The sequence below is a fragment of the Heterodontus francisci genome, chromosome 23 (assembly GCF_036365525.1).
Source record: "Heterodontus francisci isolate sHetFra1 chromosome 23, sHetFra1.hap1, whole genome shotgun sequence".
Classification (NCBI taxonomy): domain Eukaryota; kingdom Metazoa; phylum Chordata; class Chondrichthyes; order Heterodontiformes; family Heterodontidae; genus Heterodontus; species Heterodontus francisci.
In genome coordinates this window covers 14,789,488-14,808,455 of record NC_090393.1, presented here as the reverse complement: position 1 = coordinate 14,808,455, position 18,968 = coordinate 14,789,488, and positions in this window count along the sequence as shown.

Below are 18,968 nucleotides of genomic sequence, written 5' to 3'. Positions count from 1 at the left end.
TGCCCTTCCACTCTTTTTCCTGCCCTTCTGAACAGCAGAGCCAGCCACGGTGCCATGGACCTGGCTACTGCTGCCTTCCCCTGGTGAGCCATCTCCCTCAACAGTATCCAAAACGGTATACTTGTTTTGGAGGGAGATGACCGCAGCGGACTCCTGCGCTGCCTTCCTGCTCTTTCTCTGCCTTTTGGTCACCCATTCCCTTTCTCCCTCAGCAATCCTAATCTGCGGTGTGACCAATTCACTAAACGTGCTATCCACGACCTCCTCAGCATCGCGCATGCTCCAAAGTGAGTCCATCCGCAGCTCGAGAGCCTTCATGCGGTCTAACAAGAGCTGCAGTTGGACACACTTCCTGCACGTGAAGGAGTCAGGGACATCAGCCATGTCCCTGAGCTCCCACATTGAGCAAGAGGAGCATGACACGGGTCTGAGATCTCCTGCCATTTTTAATCTTAAGCTTAATTTAGTTAAATGAAAAAGGAACGAAAAGTTTTTACCAATCACGATAAAACCAGAGAAATAGAAAAGGCCTTATCTTATAAACACCCCACCGAGTCCTTTTTTTTTGGTTAGAGGAGGAGGGCGGGTGGGAGACACTACAAGTTTGGTGTCTCGGGTTCAGAAACCACCCAAATATATAGTGTTTTACTTACCCAGCAGCCCCCTGGCCTCCGCCGAAAACAAAAGGAAACTAAGTTTACTTTCAAACTGACCTTCCCAGCTGCTCACTCGCTCACACTCTGCTCCCGAAAAAGTTGTTGGGCCCATCTAAGAATTCAGTATTGAATCACAAAAGGAAAAAAATACCCGTAGTTATTATGGTTGCGAAACTACTTTACATTTAACAGCTGACTGCTAATTTACAAGCTCCTTGTTGCAGACTGTTCAGCTCCAGTCTGGATCTGATTGGGTCCTAAATTGCAACATTACTTGCTTTGATATTGGAGCTATCTTGCAGGGCTGCTGACAGATTGGCATCAAAGTGCTAGCTCCCAATTTTACTACTGCTGAATCCACTGCAGTTTCTTGCAAGTCTTCATGTCTACTGCCAGTTTAAGGGGACTAGCTCATCAACACAGTCTCCTGGAATCTCAATTCTAATAGCATCAATATAACCGTATGAACCTGGACATAGTTCAGGCGCCAGGGGCTGAATTTTCCCAGTCCCGTGGAGGTGGCTTTGGAGAAAGGTGGAGTGGGGGGGGATGGTTGGGGAGGATGGTGGGCCAAGGAAAATTCAATCAACTCACATTGGGCCAGCTCCATGGCATGTTCTTGCCTCTGTTCGCCCTCCCAACAGTGACAGCTACCCCACCCTGGCAGTGGTGAGTAGCTAATTAGTGGGGCAATCAGTCCCTATTGTGGAATCAAAACAAGAAATGCTGGAAATACTCAGCAGGTCTGGCAGCATCTGTGGAGAGAGAAGCGGAGTGAACGTTTCAGGTCAGTGACCCTTCTTCAGAACTAGCAAATATTCGAAATGTAAAAGGTTATAAGCAAGAAAAGCGGGGGTGGGGCAAGAGATAACAAAGGAGAAGGTGTCGATAGGACAATGTCACGGAATAGCTGACCAGAAGGTCATGGAGCAAAGGCAAACAATATGTTAATGGTGTGTTGAAAGACAAAGCATTAGTACAGAGAGGGTGTTAATGGACTGAAAGTTGAACAGCCGCAAGTACAAACATGGAAAAAAACAGTGGGTAAGCAAACTGAACAAACTAAGATGAAATAAAATAAAATAAACACAAAAAAAAATTGTTTTTAAGGAAAAAGAAAAAAATAACTGAAAATAAAAGTAAAATGCGGGGCCCGTCATGCTGTGAAATCTGGTCTCCTCGACATTGAGGAGTCCAAACGCAGACTGGGTGACCGCTTTGCGGAACATCTCCACTCAGTCCGCAAGCAGGACCCCGAGCTTCCGATTGCTTGCCATTTCAACACTCCCCCCTGCTCTCATGCTCACATCTCTGTCCTGGGATTGCTGCAGTGTTCCAGTGAACATCAACGCAAGCTCGAGGAACAGCATCTCATCTACCGATTCGGCACACTACAGCCTGCCGGACTGAACATTGAGTCCAATAATTTCAGAGCATGACGGGCCCCCCATTTTACCTTTATTTTCAATAATTTTTTTTCTTTTTCCTTTTTAAAATTTTTTTTTGTGTTTATTTTATTTTATTTCATCTTAGTTTGTTCAGTTTGCTTACCCACTGTTTTTTTCATGTTTGTACTTGCGGCTGTTCAACGTTCAATCCATTAACACCCTATCTGTCCTAATGCTTTGTCTTGCTCCATGACCTTCTGGTCAGCTATTCTGTGACATTGTCCTATCAACACCTTCTCCTTTGTTATCTCTTGACCCACCCCTGCTTTACTTGCTTATAACCTTTTACATTTCTAATATTTGCTAGTTCTGAAGAATGGTCACTGACCTGAAACGTTAACGCTGCTTCGCTTTCCACAGATGCTGCCAGACCTGCTGAGTATTGCCAGCATTTCTTGTTTTTATTTCAGATTTCCAGCATCTGCAGTATTTTGCTTTTATTTTAGTCCCTATTGTGGAACTGGACTGAAATTTCTCCGACGGTGCACGGGCCCCCGTTGTGTCAGGACACTGGAAATGGAGCGGAGGCAGCTTACAGCAGGCGGTCCAAACAGCGAAATGTGTGAGGCCTTTTATTAAGTTGCTGGCATTAAATCGCACTGCTCAGGGCTCCCATGCAGAAGGCATGACATTGCAGCCACTACATGGAGACTGATGTCTCCGCTAATGTAGCTCTTGCTGCAATGACTCCACCGCCTACTGAAGGTGCCTCCATGGCACGGCTGTCGCTCCTTAAGCTGGTCCCTCAGAAGTACCCACGCTATGAGGGCGGCCAGCAGCCATAACCAGCCATAACCATGGGCTTCACTGAATGGACCTCCCCGCCGTCACCCTAATTGGAGGGTTCCCGACCCAGAATTGAGGTCGATATCAGAATTGCGACCCTCCCAGAAAAATCAGCCCAATGTTTCGGTTCAATAAGCCTTTCATCAGAACAGGAAGAGTGGAATAACTTTTAAGTCACGTCTAGAACCAGGGAAAGGAGAGTAGGGAAGAACAAAAGACAGAGATCTATAGAGATCGATGGTGGGTTTTTTTCATTCATTCACAGGATATGGGCAAAACTGGCAAGGCCAGCATTTATTGCCCAACCCTAAGTTAGAAATACCTGCTGAGTATTTCCTGCATTTTCTGTTTCTGTATAAGATACAGCAGACCGCTATTGGGGGATAATCAGGGTGGAGGGCAGGAGTGATTAAATGACAAAAGAGATGGTGCTGTTCATCTCTAACATGTTCCAATTATGACAAAAAATTAACACGTTTTCTGTCTCCACAGATGCTGCCTGATCTGCTTAATGTTTCTAGCATTTTCTATTCATCGTTCAGATTTCACTTCATCTAACCTTCCTTTCCGGACCAGCTCCTTTTCTGATACTGGATTAATTCCTTGTGCAAGCGGGTATTCAGAGAACTTACACTTCAAACATCAACACTGACATTGTCACTTCAGTGGCTAGACCAGAAAATTGAGCAGCAAACACAAGATATCTCTCCATAAAAGTGTGTCACAAATATCATGTGTGTGCATGAGTTTTCATTTTTAAATAATTGCCACTGCACTGTGTTGTTTTCTAATTATTTTTAAGGCTATCATATGAGCCACACTGGTGAACAACAGTGGTGAGCTGTGGAAAAAGAGAGGATAATGCATATATTTGAAGCAAAATTGAATATTGCCAAATCACATCCATTGAAAATAACAAATGGTACTTAGCACAATGATGCTATTAAGGCCACTACACCCTGTCTTTACTTAAATTACACACGAGGAAAAAAAAAATCCAACAGACGGGGCAATGAGCCTCGAGTTTAATGCAGCATTTTACTCAGTGTTGGTGCTTGCAAGCAAACAGAGCAGAAGTTGATTGAAAATTAAAAAGGGTTGGCATTTCAAAAGAAGGAAGCTTAGCAATTCTTTTTTCGAGAGAGAGGGAGAAGAAATCTCCCAGTTCTCATGATGGTTCAACTGGTGGACTGGCAGCTCCTCTAAGGACACCTGCGAAGCAGTGTGACACGTGTACTGCCCCTATCAAACTCTCCACCTGCCACTGTGTAACTGAGCCACGCCAACCAGAAAAGGATGGGAGCTGCTTAGCTGGTGCCATGATAACTGATCTCATCTGAGCCTGTGCTGGGAGCCTGACACTCGCATGAGTGTCGAGCCAGGGTGGTTTCTGCTCTTGCTCTCCAAGGATACTGCCACCCTTCCCCTTTGTTGGAAAGTGCAAGTGTGCAGACATTGCCAGAGAACAGGATCGTGCTGGATTGGGATGCTGTTGATTGTTGAATAGGTGTGGCATGAAGTGCGGCCATTTTGGTAAAGTTACTGAAATAGTGGTTCTCATCTCTAAAGGAACCATGGGCTGGATTTGCCTCCTCATGACCAGGTAGCAGTGATCATTTAAAGGGCCCATATGGAGACAGAAGGCCCATTCCTAGGCCATCTCTCTCTCCATGAGTTAACTTGGAGGACTTACAGCCATGACCCTTATATTTCCCACCATCACCTTTCCCCTGGCCGAGGTAAGGTGCAAATGGAGAAAGCTTGCCAGACCCCATCATCCAGGTGGTGTTTACACACAGAGGCCTGGATTCTACAGAGCCCTCAGTGTTGGGATCCATGGCGGGGGATGTTGAAGATGGCCCCGGATGAGGCCCGTCACGGACTTTGACGCTGGCAGGGCCCATCCCGATATTGCCAGTGGCGGCGAGGCCTTGTGGCAGCACCCCCCCGCCGCTCGGCAACGGGACCGCAATTTAAAGATTTAAAATTAAAATACCTACATTATTTACTCTCCCGTCAACTCCTGAAGGCCCGCCGTGATCTTCACCCAGGCGGCCAGCACTGCCGCGCCTTCGGATCCCCATCCAGAGAAACAAGGCGCAACGCTGGTGGGGAGGGGGATGAAGGAAAGTTTCTCAGTACAGGGGTGGGGGAAGAGGTCAAGTTAATGTCATGGGTGTAGGGGATGGTGGCAAGAGTTATTGTTTAAAGTTTGTGCAATTGGCAAGGCGGGGAGAGTGCAGATGGGGGGAGATCAGATGGCAAAGGTGTTTCGGGAGGGAAACGGCAAATATTGAATTTATTTGTTATTGGGGAGTGGGAGAGGGGCAAAAGAGATGTATTTATTTAATTTCAATAAATATTTCTTGAAATATTTACATTTTCCAGTAGGGCTAACGGCCCTTTAAAAATGGTGTCAGCACCTGCGCAAAGGCAGCCAATACCATTGCTGGGGACTGACAGCCCACCCCCTCCATATGATAGGGAGGGGAGGGGAGGGAATGGGAGGGGGCGGCCCGCCATGGCTATTTAATGAGACACTGTGCTTGAAATCGCTGTGACTCTTTGACCTTTTTTTGGCCGCCACTGATTTCAGTGGCAAACTTATAGAATTCAGCCCAGAAGGTGGAGAAGGGGTGATCAGTATCCACCTTGGTAGGGCAAGGAGTGAGGGAAATTGAGGTTAAGGCAGAGAGTCAGAAAGTCATAAAGTTATTTACGGCACAGAAGGAGGCTATTCGACCCATCAGGTCCATGCTGGCTCTCTACGGAGCACTCCAGTCATTCTTACTCCCCCGCTTGATCCTCGTAGCTCTGTAAATTTATTTCCTTCAAGTGGCCATTCAATTTCCTTTTGAAATCATTGATTGTCCACCACCCTCATGGGCAGAGTTCCAGGTCATTACCACTTGCCGCATAAAAAGTTCTTCCTCATATTTCCCTGCAACTCTTGCCCAAAACCTGCAATCTGTGTCCCCCTAGTCCTTGTACCATTAGTTACTGGGAAAAGTTTTTCTTTGTCTAACTTATCTAAGCCTGTTTTAATCTTGTACACGTTTATTAGATCACCCCTCAATCTCCTTTACTCCATAGAGAACAACCCCAGCTTTTCCAATGTAACCTTGTAACTAAAATCCCTCATCCCCGGAACCATTCTGGTAAATCTCTTCTGCACCCTCTCAAGGACTCTCACATCCTTCCTTAAGTGCAGTGACCAGAACTAGACCACTGCAGCATCAGAAAATCTTGGATCCCAGTCTCTATCATGTTGTCAGAGAGGCAACTATAGGCCTTGCCTCATCATGTAGTTCTATTTTCTGCAGCTACCCTGCTTAGTTTTGGGCAGGACAGTAGATGAAAATCCAGCCCCATATCTCACACTGAATTGGCACCTTTAACAGAAGAAGGGAATGCACTGGGGAGTGGGTGGCTTGCATGAAATGATACATCTATTAATTTCCACATGATTTTTGTAATTGTGTTAAATTTCATAAACTAATTTTGCAATTCTTCCCCAATAATCATATGTCTGTTAAAAAGTCTGTTTGGTGGGGGCACAGAGAGTGGTGATGGACCAGGGAATGGGTGAGAAAAGAATTGAGGTAGTCCAATCCTTCACAAATGTGTTACTGCAGCTATGGCAAAACGTCCAAATCATCGAATCTTACAGCACAGGAGGCAATTTGACTGGTTATGCCTGTTCTGGCTCATTGAAAGAGCTGTCCATATTAGTCCCACACATCAGCTTTATCCCCATGGCCCTGCAAATTGGTCCTCTTCAAGTCTATGTCCAATTGCCTTGAAAAGAGCCTGGCCAAAAACATGTCCTAAGCTTTGCAGAACGTGCTTTATTTAAATGGGTAATGGTGTTTGCCTAGTAGCTTATGTTGCTATGATAATGTATTGGACTCACTTAGATCTCTGAGCTTACACTTGAGATTTTAAAATGTGAGGATTAATCAGCAGGATTAAAGAGTTAAAACAAAAGCACAAATACAGTGGCTGAAGTGCAAGAATCCAGACGTAAGGGTTTTTGAATGCTTTCATTTATATAGTGCCTTATCATGTCAATCAGAAACATCTCCAAAGTCTTGCAACAAAATGCAGTCACTGTTATGTAGGCAAGCCTGGCCCCTTCCCTATGCACACAGAAAGTTGCAATAAACAACAGGATGAAAATGAAGGAGCTGTTAATCCGTATTTACCGGTATTGGTTGGGAGAGGGAATATTATGCTTGGACACCAAGAGAACTCCCTATTTTTTTTTGAGAAGTTCCAGGCTATTTGTAATATCTAACTGAACCATGGGAAAGGGCATTGAGGGCCTCACTTTAGCATCATCTAAGAGATGCCGCCTCCGACAATGCAACATGCCATTAGTATAGCACTGGCAAATTGGTTTGGTTATGCACAAACATCCCGGAGCAGTGCTTAAATCCATAAAACCTCTGGTTCAGAGGTGGGTGTGGTACCAAGGACTAGGATTAGGCATTTGGGCCAAACTGAGCTGCCAATTGTGGTTTCTTATTTCTTTAAAATGTGGGAAAATACACTTTATTGGACTAATAAACCAATATAGAACCAGTAATGCATTTTACTTACTTGATAGTCCAAATGAGTAGTGTAATGAGTTTTAACAAGGTCAGAAGTATTAAGGAGATTGCTCTTGGTGAACTGGCGGAATTGGGCATTAAAGGACAGCAAAGTATCCTGGTGATCATTCAGATATTTTGCAAATTTCAGGTAACTCTGAGATAAATTTTAACCCCCAATGGGTTTCAGGTGGCCAAGGGCAAAACATACTTGCAGGCCTAAGTTTGAGGACTGGGGTATTTTCACTCCCCAGCCTCAAATGCTTGCTGCCCAGTCAGTTGCTAGCCTGAATTGGGTGGCAAATGACTCCAGCCAGCACTAAAGAATGTCTTGTGAGCAAGCAGGTAAGTCATGGGTGGTGGGGGAAGGGGGGTGGGTGGGCTCAGGAGGGCTTCCTGGGAGGGAAGGGGGATTTTGGGGCAGGGGAGGCCCCAACTTCCTTTCTAGCTCCTCCCTGCCCCCGCAAAGCAGAATTTTCCACTTACTGTGGAGGGCCTCTTCGTCCTCCCAATGGGAGACCAAGAGTGGCTTTCCGCTAAGGCCTGGGTTAAAATGTGCTCAGCGTCCCATTGACATCATGCGACCCTCATTTGCATTAATTTATGAGGCACAAAATCAGTGGTATTTAGATCCAAAATCAGCAGGAAATGGAGTTACGCCATTTTAAAAACTCCCCTGCCCTTTCAGAATTCCCCACTTCATGCTTCAGTTTACAAACAATTGACGGGGCCTCAGCTTGGGAACATGATTTCCTAAATATGAGTTTCCAATTATTTTGGAAGGTGCAGAATGGAGATTAGACACAGAGAGAGATAAAATTGGATAACCAGTCACTTTGCACTGCACGTAAATAGCTCAAACAGCTAACTGTACTGTGCCATCAGAAATTGTATGGGAGCCCAACTCTGCCTTTTTTCACAATACCTTATAACAATCAAGTCACACTGTGCTATTCTGCAGTGAGTGAACTTTATTAAACCTTATCATGCAGTTATATAATTAAAAAAATGATAGAAATATCAAATCCAAATGGATGGGAGTGAGAAATAAGTCTGTGATTCACTCTGGGACTCCTAGAATTATATGAATAGAACCTGAGTGGGCTGTGAATGTCTATAAATACCAAGATTTAATTACAGCCTATTCCCTCTATAATCTCCAGTTTTGTGTAATGTATACTGTAGTCTCAAAATGATAGTAACACTAACAACATTTTATATTGAGTTAGCTTTGACTGGACAAATGTCTTATTTAGAATATAGTCACACACCTAAATTGAATCATAAAATCATGGACGTTTAGAGCACGGTAGGAGGCCTTTTGGCCCATCATGTTTTGTGCTAGCTCGCTGAAAGTGCTATCGACCTGCTCTTTCCCCATACACTTTAAAATCTTAACTTTTCAAATCTTTATCCCCACCACCCTTTTAGAAGTTTAAAATTGATTTTGCTTCCAGCACTGTTTCTGATGGGGCATTCTATTTCTAAACATCCCTCTGTATATAAAAAATATATACTTTTCCCTAACCTTTCCCTTTGTTCCTTTGGTTGTGATCTTAAATTTATATTCTCTAGTTATTGATGCACTTTTCTGTATCTATTTTGCCAGAACTCCTCAGAGTTTTGAACACCTCTGTTAGATCTCCTCTTAGTCTTTTTTCTAATGAAGATTCTCAGTGGGCTGGATTTTAAGCAGTCCTCGTGTCGTGATCTGTAGCAGGGGGGGTGGGGGATGGCCTGAAGATGGCTCCTGATGACGTCCGCCATGGATCTCAACGACGGCAGGGCTCGGTCTGATCCTCTCAGCAGCGGCAAGGCTCCGTGGTGGCCACCCCACCGCTGTGCCATGGGACCACAATTTGAATATTCAAATCAATAAAATTAATTAATATAAATATACTCACCTGCGATCTTGAGAGCCCGCTGCAACCTTCGGCATGGTGACCAGCTCTCCCGCACCTTCAGAACCCTGTCCAGGGAAACGAGGCGCGACAGTGGTGGGGAGGGGGAGGTAAGTTTATCAGTCCGGTGGGGAGGGGGAGGGCAGGGTCAAATAAATGTCAAAGGGGATGGTGGGAAGGCTTGTACTTTAAACTTTGTGTAGTTTAGGGGGAAGGACAGATGTTAAAGTTAAGTGTTTTTTGGGGGAAAGGAAAAGTAGTTCATGGATTTGTTATTGGGGGGGGGGTGGGAATTGGGCCTTGGAACTTTATTTATGTAATTATGGGGGAATATGTCTTTAAAAATTTAAATATCCCAGTAGGGCTGGCTGCCCTTTAAAAATGGCGTCAGCGCCTACGCACAGGCAGCTGACGCCATTGCCAGGGACGGACAGCCCACCCCCTCCTCATGATTGGTGGGGAGGAAGGGCTGCATTGGGTATTTAAATGAGTTGCTACGCTTAAGATCACGGTGGCTCTTTGGCATGCAACCCATACGTGCAGCCACCATTTTTTGAGCTTGCCACGTCCAGCCCAGTTTCTCTAAATGTCTTCTTATAATCAAATCTCTCATTCTAATATCATCTTAATGAACTTCTTCTGCGCCAGCTCCATTGCCTTGACATCCTTCCTAAAGTAGAGCAACTAAAGCTTGAATGGCCAGGACTTTGCAGTCAGCAGCTAAGCAAGTGTGCTCGCCACTGACTTTGAAGAAATCTGTGCTGTTGTAGTTTGATGGGGATTCCCAATGTCGAGCTGCAGTAATGTCATCAAGCAACCAATCACATTGAAGAATTCTCACAGACAGCCAACCAGGAAATGATAAGCACTAACAATCGAGTCACTTTCTAAAGATTTTACAGAGATCAAAATAAAGGTTGGGACATACACATGGGGTGAAGATTGAATCTCAAACATCATGAAGAAACTTTAATTTTTTTAATTATTTAAAAAATCTAGTTTAAAAAATTTAGTATTGGCCATAATGTAGGCATTTAACAACATTCCACAAATCTAAAATTATTTTTTTCAGGCCCAGATTGGTTGTTCAGCAATAGTTATTACTCAATTTGCCGTTAAAACATAGTTATATCTCATTGAACAAGATTTAACATTTTATGGGTTTTCTAACGGTAATGGGAGATTCTCATCTGCTCAATTGATTTCACTAATTGCAGGTTTGTGGGGCGGGGAGCAGTGCAACCTGTTGTGGAGCAGTGAGTGACAGACCTCAACTTCAGAATTTCCGTGTTAATCTGCGCATGCGTTAAATCCTGAAGCTGGGGTCAGAATCAAAGAGGTAACGATGGTGAACACTGACAGTATGTCATCAAAGCCCCCACAAATTCCTGGCCAGTATGTCTTAGCAAGTTATTCTATTTGTTTTATATTTTCCCTCTATTTAATTTTTCTACGTTGTCACCTATAATAATGTTTTCTCCTTTAGGGTAAAAATGAGTATCGGCATTAGTTTTCTGTTGCTGTCCTCTGCTCCACAAGCAGTGCCAACACTACTGCAAGGTAACAAGGAAGCTTCTCCTCTTCCCTGAGAGTGAGCACGCCGTAAACCTGAAATTCTTCAATAAGGAATTGGCTGGAAAATTAGCCAAATTTGCCCATTTGAGAAAGAATGACCATCGAGACTGGAGCTTAAACTGTGATTTCTTTGAATGAGAGCTCAGTCTAGACATACCAGACAGCCCTGGTCAGATTCTATTCTTATACAAAGTGACTAAGTCACATGGCTTTTCCAGAGAGAATGTAACTCTCCTGCTGAGCTTGGAGAAGTGAACCAATTGATTATGGCACCATCTGTCTCCTCAGAAGCACAAAACGTGGCCTAAAGCACCAAACCTGTTGGATGTTTACAGTCTGTAGACCCTGTGATGTGCAAATCCTTTCAAGCCCAAGGTGCTAACAAATATAGAGAGGGACTGTATATATAGAATGGCTTTAGTAAGAAATGGAGAGTTTTCACATTGTGAACACATTGTGTCTCCTCCTGAGATCCCCACCATCAAGATGCCAGTCTTCAGCCAATTCGATTCACTCCACATGATATCAAGGAACGGCTGAAGGCACTGGATACTGCAAATTCTATGGACCCTGACAACATCCCGGCTGTAGCACTGAAGACTTGTGCTCCAGAACTAGCCACGCCACTAGCCAAGCTGTTCCAGTACAGATACAACACTGGCATCTACCTGACAATGTGGAACATTTCCCAGGTATGGGTCCCTCCTGCAAAAAGTACGACAAATACAATCTGGCCAATTATCGCCTCATCCAGAAAAGTGATGGAAGGTGTCTTTGATAGTGCAATCAAGCGGCCCTTACTCAGCAACAACCTGCTTACTGATGTCTAGTTCAGGTTCTGCCAGGACATCTTAACTCCAGACCTCCTTACAGCCTTGGTCCAAACATGGACAAAAGAGCTGAATTCCAGTGGTGAGGTGAGAGTGACAGCCCTTGTCATCAAGGCAGCATTTGACCGAGTGTGGCATCAAGTAGCCCTAATAAAATTGAAGTCAGTGGGAATCAGGGGGAAAACACTCCACTGGTTGGAGTCATACCTAGCACAAAGGAGAATGGTTGTGGTTGTTGGAGGTCAATCATCTCAGTCCCAGAACATCACTGCAGGAGCGCCTCAGGGCAGTGTCCTAGGCCCAACCATCTTCAGCTGCTTCATCAATAAGATAAGTGGGGATGTGCACAGTTGATTGCACTGTGTTTAGTACAATTTACAACTCCACAGATACTGAAGCAGTCTGTGCCTGCATGCAGCAAGACCTGGACAATATTCAGGCTTGGGCTGATAAGTGGTAAGTAACATTCGTGCCATACAAGTGCCAGACAATGACCATCTCCACCAAAAGAGAGTATAACCATTTCACCTTGACATTCAATGGCATTACCTTAGCTGAATCTGCCACTATCAACAACCTGGGGGTTACCATTGACCAGAAACTTAACTGTACCAACAACATAAATACAATGGCTACAAGAGCAGGTCAGAGGCTAGGTATTCTGCGGCGAGTAACTCACCTCCTGACTCCCCAAAGCCTGTCCACCATCTATGAGACACAAGTCTGGAATGTGATGGAATAATCTCCACTTGCCTGGATCAGTGCAGCTCCAGCTACACTCAAGAAGCTCGACACCATCCCGGACAAAGCAGCCCGCTTGATTTGCACCCCAGCCACCACCTTCAACATTCACTCCCTCCACCACTGCCGCACAGTGGCAACAGTGTGTACAATCTACAAGATGCACTGCAGAAACTCAACGAGGCAGCTTCAACAGCAACTTCCAAACCCCTGGCTTCCAACAACTAGAAGGACAAGGGCAGCAGATGCATGGGAACACCACCACCTGCAAGTTCCCCTCCAAGCCATATACCATCCTGACTTGGAACTATATCACCATTCGTTCACTATTGCTGGGCCAAAATCCTGGAGCTCTCTTCCAAACAGCACAGTGGGTGTCCCTACAACACATGGATTTCAGCGGTTCAAGAAGACACCACCACCTTCTCAAGGACAATTCGGGATGGACAACAAATACTCGCCTTGCCAGCAATGCCCACATTCCATGAACAAATAAAAGAATTGTCACAGACCAATAATTTTGGTTGCAAATGGTTCAAGGGGTTGAAGGGAAACCAAATGCTAGGAAAGATCCAAAACGCAGATCATGGGTACTACAATATCAGATTTATGAGCTTTATGGAGAGTTCAGTTCTGTGCAGCATTGCTGATAGATCTATTTCATCATGACACACATTCTGAGAGCAGAAAACCTTGTAAGGTTACGATGGACAATAGGGCTTTTGGCCAACAGGACAGCTATTCTTTACCTAATGTGCATTTCCACTAGCATAGCGATGAATTCTGCCTGATTTTTTTTTCAAGACTGGAACACAAAGAATAATAAAGTACGTTGAGCTCTTATTCTGTCGCCTCCGCCTCCGGGCTCACTTCTTCGACCAGGAGTCCTCCCCCCGACCAGCAGACCCATTCACCCGCCTCCAGCATTCTCCCTCTGCCTGGACCCCTCCTCCTGGCCTCTTACCCGCTCTTGATCTCTTCATTGAAAACTGTCGGCGAGACATTGGTCGTCTCAATTTCTCTGCCCCCCTCACTCACTCTAACCTGTCCCCCTCTGAACTTGAGGCACTCCGTTCTCTCAGGTCTAACCCCGACATGGTCAGCAAACCTGCAGACAAGGGTGGTGCTGTTGTTGTATGGCGTACCGACCTCTACCTTGCAGAAGCTCAACGCCAACTCACAGACACCTCTTCCTACCTCCCTCTGGACCATGACCCCACCACCAAACATCAAGCCACCGTCCAAAGGACTGTCACTGACCTCATCTCCTCTGGAGATCTTCCCTCTACGGCTTCCAACCTCATAGTCCCACAACCCCGGACAGCCCGCTTCTACCTCCTTCCCAAAATCCACAAACGGGACTGTCCCGGCAGACCCATTATGTCAGCCTGCTCCTGCCCCACTGAACTTATTTCTTCCTATCTAGACTCTATCTTTTCTCCGCTGGTCCAGTCTCTTCCCACCTACATCCGTGACTCTTCTGACGCCCTACGTCATTTTGACAATTTCCACTTTCCTGGTCCCAACCGCCTCCTCTTCACTATTGACGTCCAATCTCTCTGCACCTCCATCCCCCACCAGGATGGTTTGAGGGCTCGCCGCTTCTTCCTGGAACAGAGGCCCAACCAGTCCCCATCCACCAGCACCCTCCTCCGCCTGGCTGAACTTGTTCTCACATTGAACAACTTCTCCTTCAACGACACGCACTTCCTTCAAGTAAAAGTTGTCGCTATGGGTACCCGCATGGGTCCTAGTTATGCCTGTCTTTTTGTGGGATATGTCGAGCATTCTTTGTTCCAGTCCTACTCAGGCCTCCTCCCCCAACTCTTTTTCCGGTACATTGATGACTGTATCGGTGCCGTTTCCTGCTCCCGCCCCGAACTAGAAAACTTTATCAACTTTGCTTCCAATTTCCATCCTTCTCTCACCTTTACATGGTCCATCTCTGACACTTCCCTTCCCTTCCTCGACTTCTCTGTCTCCATCTCTGGGGATAGGTTGTCTACCAATATCCATTATAAGCCCACCGACTCCCACAGCTACCTCGACTACACTTCTTCACACCCTACCTCCTGTAAGGACTCCATTCCATTCTCCCAGTTTCTCCGTCTCCGACGCATCTGCTCTGATGATGCTACCTTCCATGATGGTGCTTCTGATATGACCTTTTTCCTCAACTGAGGATTTCCCCCCACTGTGGTTGACAGGGCCCTCAACCGTGTCCGACCCATTCCCCGCACCTCTACCCTCACCCCTTCCCCTCCCTCCCAGAACCGTGACAGGGTTCCCCTTGTCCTCACTTTTCATCCCACCAGCCTCCATATCCAAAGGATCATCCTCCGCCATTTTCGCCACCTCCAGCGTGATGCCACTACCAGCCGCATCTTCCCCTCCCTTCCCCTGTCAGCATTCCGAAGGGATCGTTCCCTCCGCGACACCCTGGTCCACTCCTCCATTACCGCCACCACCTCGTCCCCGTCCCACGGCACCTTCCCCTGCAATCGCAGGAGGTGTAATACCTGCCCATTTACCTCCCCTCTCCTCACTATACCAGGTCCCAAACACTCCTTTCAGGTGAAGCAGCGATTTACTTGTACTTCTTTCAATGTAGTATACTGTATTCGCTGCTCACAGTGTGGTCTCCTCTACATTGGGGAGACCAAGCGCAGACTGGGTGACCGCTTTGCGGAACATCTCCGCTCAGTCCGCAAGCAGGACCCTGAGCTTCCGGTTGCTTGCCATTTCAACACTCCACCCTGCTCTCATGCTCACATCTCTGTCCTGGGATTGCTGCAGTGTTCCAGTGAACATCAACGCAAGCTCGAGGAACAGCATCTCATCTACCGATTAGGCACACTACAGCCTGCCGGACTGAACATTGAGTTCAATAATTTCAGAGCATGACAGCCCCCCATTTTACTTTCATTTTTAGTTATTTTTTCTTCCTTTTTTTACATTCTTTTTTACATTTTTTACTATCTTTTTTTGCATTTAGTTCATTTCATCTTAGTTTGTTCAGTTTGCTTACCCACTGTTTTTTTCAGGTTTTTTTTTCAGGTTTGCACTTGCTGCTGTTCAATATTCAGTGTATTCACACCTAATCTGTACTAATGCTTTGTCTTTCAACACACCATTAACATATTGTTTGCCTTTGCTCCGTGACCTTTTGGTCAGCTATGTGGCCTTGTCCAATCTGCACCTTCTCCTTTGTTATCTCTTGTCCCACCCCCACCTCACTTGCTTATAATCTGTGACTTTTCTAATATTTGTCAGTTCCGAAGAAGGGTCACTGACCCGAAACGTTAACTCTGCTTCTCTTTCCACAGATGCTGCCAGACCCGCTGAGTGATTCCAGCATTTCTTGTTTTTGTTTCAGATTTCCAGCATCAGCAGTATTTTGCTTTTATAATGAAGTACACGTTTCTGTAAAGGTTCTTTTTTTATTTAGAGCTTTGCCATCTGTTATATGTCCTGGAATGTTCCTTATTTTATCGGTCTTATATTTATTCATGTAGTAGAAGTATCATTATTGGTGAAAATGTGCAAATGAACTGAATTGCCATGATTTGAAATGACAGATTCCCTGGCTAATCGACCACTGGGCCATCAGAGCAAATCTGATTCTGTTCTCACCTGACACCCACATGCATGCACATCCAGCAGGGGTCACAGCAACCAGCAATCGGAACCCGGGCTGAGTTTCCCCTCTCTAATCTAGAAAGAACTGAACAACATACGAACATACAACTTAGGAGCAGGAGTAGGCCACTTGACCCCTTGAGCCTGCTCCGCCATTCAATAAGATCATGGCTGATCTGATTTGTAACCTCAACTCCACATTCCCGCTTACTGCCAATAACCTTTCACCCCCTTGCTTATCAAGAATCTACCTCTGCCTTAAAAATATTCAAAGACTCTGCTTCCACTGCCTTTTGAGAAAGAGAGTTCCAAAGACTCATGACCCTCTGAGGGAAAACATTTCTCCTCATCTCTGTCTTAAATGGGAGACCCCTTATTTTTAAACAGTGACCCTAGTTGTAGATTCTCCCACAAGAGGAAACATCCTTTCTACATATTATAGAATCCCTATCACAAGCCCAGCTGTGACTAGATAGCACAGCCTGAACAAGGATTGAATCTAGGACTTACCACCTTAATCAACTAAGCCACCAGGGCACTCTATGCATTGTTGTCACTTTTCTTTTGGAAAACAGATTACTGACAGTGGAACTCCTGCTGTGGAGATTAACTGTAAAATTTCCTAATCAGAGTAAAAGTACTTTCAAAGTACCTGAGCTCGCTGCAGTCAGTTCAATCCGGGCCTAACAGCAACAAGATCAAGCCACCATGATAAAGGGAAAATTCAATCTTTCTTGCATGCTCAATGTTATAAAAGCAAAATACTGCGGATGCTGGAAATCTGAAATAAAAACAAGAAATGCTGGAAATACTCAGCAGGTCTGGCAGCATCTGTGGAAATAGAAGCAGAGTTAACGTTTCGGGTCAGTGACCCTTCTTCGGAACTGACAAATATTAGAAAAGTCACAGGTTATAAGCAAGTGAGGTGGGGGTGGGGCAAGAGATAACAAAGGAGGTCTAGATTGGACCAGGCCACATAGCTGACCAAAAGGTCACGGAGCAAAGGCAAACAATATGTTAATGGTGTGTTGAAAGACAAAGCATTAGTACAGATTAGCTGTTAATACACTGAATATTGAACAGCAGCAAGTGCAAACCTGAAAAAAAACAGTGGGTAAGCAAACTGAACAAACTAAGATGAAATGAACTAAATGCAAAAAAAAAAGATTGTAAAAAATGTAAAAAGGAATGTAAAAAAAAAGAAGAAAAAAAATAACTAAAAATGAAAGTAAAATGGGGGGCTGTCATGCTTTGAAATTATTGAACTCAATGTTCAGTCCGGCAGGCTGTAGTGTGCCTAATCGGTAGATGAGATGCTGTTCCTCGAGCTTGCGTTGATGTTCACTGGAACGCTGCAGCAATCCCAGGACAGAGATGGGAGCATGAGAGCAGGGGGAGTGTTGAAATGGCAAGCAACCGGAAGCTCAGGGTCCTGCTTGCGGACTGAGCGGAGATGTTCCGCAAAGCCGTCACCCAGTTTACGCTTGGTCTCCCCAATGTAGAGGAGACCACACTGTGAGCAGCGAATACAGTATACTACATTGAAAGAAGTACAAGTAAATCGCTGCTTCACCTGAAAGGAGTGTTTGGGGCCTGGGATAGTGAGGAGAGAGGAGGTAAATGGGCAGGTATTACACCTCCTGCGATTGCAGGGGAAGGTGCCGTGGGACGGGGACAAGGTGGTGGGGGTAATGGAGGAGTGGACCAGGGTGTCGCGGAGGGAACGATCCCTTCGGAATGCTGACAGGGGAAGGGAGGGGAAGATGCGACTGGTAGTGGCATCACGCTGGAGGTGGCGGAAATGGCAGAGGATGATCCTTTGGATATGGAGGCTGGTGGGGTGAAAAGTGAGGACAAGGGGAACCCTGTCACGGTTCTGGGAGGGAGGGGAAGGGGTGAGGGTAGAGGTGCGGGGAATGGGCCGGACACGGTTGAGGGCCCTGTCAACCACAGTGGGGGGAAATCCTCAGTTGAGGAAAAGGGAGGTCATTATGCTCAATGTTATGTTGGAGACTGAACCAATTTTGTTAAGAGTAAATCTCAAGTCAGGAAATAGCATACTCATGTTTCCCTTGACATTTCTTCATGAACGAAGATTTTGAGAAGGTTGTACTCATCGGTTGCAGGCCCGCTGGTGGCTGTTCAGGCCTGTCTGTGACTGGCAGGTTCTCCCACAACAGGTGCCAATGAAGGTGTAGTCGCTGCTGGGGGCAAATTGATCTATCCTTCTCCTCCTTTTCTCTTTCATGCTGGTTCTTTGCTCAGTCTCAAAGGTGTCTGTACCCTACTGATGTAGCATCTCCAGGCAGCACAATCTCTGGCCTGCGCTTCCCACTGGTGATGTTCAATGTGGCACACAGAGAGGGACTTCTTCAGGGAGTCCTTGAAACATTTGCATGGGGCCCCTCTGTTCTTTTTACCAGTGGTCAGCTCTCCATACAACACGATCTTGGGCAGGCGATTGTTGTCCATCCAGGCAACGTGTCCTGCCTAACGCTGTTGGCTTTGCAGGAGGATGGCCTCAATGCTGGTGATGTTTCCAGGACTTCAATGTTTGAGATGCGGTCCTGCCACCGGATCTTGAGGATTCTGCGGAGGCAGCACTGATTGAAGAGCTCTAGAAGATGTACATGACGCTGGTATAGGACCCATGACTTGGTGCCATACAGAAGGGTGGTGAGTACTACGGCTTTGTGCAGTTTGAGTTTGGTCTGTGCTCTGAGACTGTGGTTGCTCCACACACGTTTGTACAGTCTGCTGAATGTACTGTTTGCCTTTGAGAGCCTATTGTCCACTTCCT